This window comes from Lactuca serriola, chromosome 9, assembly GCF_051521515.1.
Source record: "Lactuca serriola cultivar US96UC23 chromosome 9, Lser_US96UC23_V15, whole genome shotgun sequence".
Taxonomy (NCBI): domain Eukaryota; kingdom Viridiplantae; phylum Streptophyta; class Magnoliopsida; order Asterales; family Asteraceae; genus Lactuca; species Lactuca serriola.
This window is the reverse complement of record NC_136416.1, coordinates 163206019-163208647: the sequence shown is the minus strand read 5'-3', so window position 1 is coordinate 163208647 and position 2629 is coordinate 163206019. Positions and strand designations below refer to the sequence as shown.

The 2629-nt window shown below is 33.4% G+C and overlaps 1 long non-coding RNA gene across 1 annotated transcript; it reads right to left on the bottom strand.

The window, feature by feature from the left end:
- Positions 1-1756: 1756 nt before the first annotated feature.
- LOC145072412 (uncharacterized) lies at positions 1757-2194 on the bottom strand. Its single transcript, XR_013691004.1, has 3 exons — positions 2086-2194; positions 1943-2012; positions 1757-1855 (listed from the first exon to the last, which is right to left on the bottom strand). It is a non-coding gene; the product is annotated as an uncharacterized LOC145072412 (long non-coding RNA).
- Between the last annotated feature and the right edge of the window lie 435 nt (positions 2195-2629).

The following is a 2629-nucleotide window of genomic DNA, read 5'->3' as shown; positions in this document are numbered from 1 at the left end:
AAAATTTGAATAACTTTTCTTATTAATTGGATGATAAATTGTTGTGTTATTTAAACGTATTATTAAACTTTTATGCTTATTTATTTATATTCTTATGATTAAAGTTAGATTTATAAATTTTTATAGATTTTCTTAACAATTAATTGTCCCCGATTAATCTCCCGATTAATCCCTAGACTTTAGTCCACCGACTAGCTAACGTCTAACGTTTTCTGCAACCTTGAATATATATATATATATATATATATATATATATATATATATATATATTATTAACTTATAATATTATAAAGTATAAGGGTTGAATTTTAACTTTTAAAATTGTAAGTGCTAAACTTGGAATTAAAGTATTCATAAGGGAAAACTGTTCAAATTCCAAAACTTGAGTGCAAGTTTTGAAACTATTCAAAACTATTTAATTTCCATAACTTATGTGTTTAAAGTAGTTTTAATCCAAAACTCTTCAAGTTTCATAACTTGAGAACAAATTCTGGAAAACTTTAAACTATTAAAAGAATGTGACTTTTCTTTGTTCATAACCTATGGAAATATTTATGAGTTTTATGAATCTTAAATGTGACTTTTCATATAACTTGAGGACAAGTTACAAAAACACATTTTAGAATCAACTCGTAGATTAATTTGGATTGAAAACAACAAGTTCACATAACTTTTCTATTAATCTAAGCAACTCATAAGAATAAGATAATTCAAATCACTACTAGAAAAAAGGCCTTTTACGACGCTCATTGCGCGTCGTAAAAGGCTCAGACGACGCGCAAATGCGTGTCAAGGAAGGCCATGTCATAAAGATAGACGACGCGCATTTGCGCGCCGTCTACAGACGACGCGCATTTACGACGCTCTCTTATGATACGCATTGCGCGTCAAGGAAGGCCGTGTCATAAAGATAGACGACGTGCAAAAGCGCGTCATCTAGAGACGACGCGCCCTTATGATACGCAATGGGCGTCAAGGAAGGCCATGTCATAAAGATAGACGACGTGCAAATGCGCGTCATCTAGAGACGACGCGCCCTTATGATACGCAATGCGCGTCAAGGAAGGCCATGTCATAAACGAAGATGACGCTCAAATGCGCGTCGTCTAGAGACGACGCGCTCTTATGATACGCAATGCGCGTCAAGGAAGGCCATGTCATAAAGGAAGACGACGCTCATTCGCATGTCGTAACCTTACGTCTCTCGTTTTTACTACGCACCTTTACGATGTTTTTACGACGTGCATTTACAACACACATTTACAACGTGAATACACATAATAAATGACAAATATACCAAAACATTCATTTTCATCTAAACGTCAAATATACCAAAACTTTACATATATGTTGAATTACCTAAGTTGTAACTACATGTTACCTTAAGTAACATTACTAAAAGTTAGCAAAAAATTGTACATGTGTCTCAAAAGACTACCTAGCATTACACATGTCAAAAGACCATACCTAGCATTAGTGGTTAACCATAACATTGTTTTGCGGATACATTGTCAAAAGACCATACATATCATCGATAAATGAAGCCTGTAACAAACGTTGACCATTCTTCACGTATCTCATCGATATCAGCAGTTGTGTACTCAGCTTTGCCATCCTCGATCTGTGAAAACATTTGCATATTGTTTTTATTAATAAAAAATACCATATTAAAATATTCTGTAACAGTAAGTTGCTATATTTTAACAGTAAGGATGCCATAAATTATAGTAATGAAAGTAGAATGCTATATCCTTACATTGTCTTTGACCAACACTTCAATTCCTTCTTCCACTATCTCCTTCATGAACCTTAGCATGTAGTAGCCACATTCGGTAGATCCGGGCTGAACTGGACACTACAAAGTTACATATAAAATGATCATTTCAATTGATCCAAAAAATAAAGTTAAAACTACAATTTCAATAAGGAATTAAGTGCTGACCGTAACATTAACCCAATTTAGTTTAACCCTTTTGTTGGATCCACTTTGTGTAGTGTACAAAACCATTGCCCTATAAAAAAAACATTAACAAATATGTGTTTATTGTACTCACATCAAGTGTTTTGATAATTTATATTACTTACGAATCAACAATTTGCTTCAACTGCATATTGAAATTGCCAGAGCTCAAGGAATCAAGATAATAGCAAGTATCCGATTTCATGTCTAGTACACCCAATACCCAATGTCTTCTACAAAAACCACAAAAAAAAATAAAATGTCAAATAACATAATTGTAGTCATTTTAAAAATAAAATGTCAAATAACAATACCCAGGATTGTAGGGCATAAAGATGATGTCATTGCCCTTTTTTTTAGACAATCGATCTGCTAAACCTCTGCTTGCATCGTCAATATTCTTAGATTTCCCTTTACGCGTACTTGGTGAGATTACTGCCGGGTTCACAAAGCAAATTCCATGGTCTCGTTATGGGGAGCCATACTTCAATTTGTTAAACAACACCCTGTTATCATACAAACACTAAATTCATTAAACATTTATTAAGACACATTGTTATTTAAATTAAATTTATTGCACTTACATCATATAAGACACAATAACAGCACCAGTCAGCTCATCCATTGTAAGAACTGCTTCAAAATCATCCCAAGTTAAGTACGTGTAAC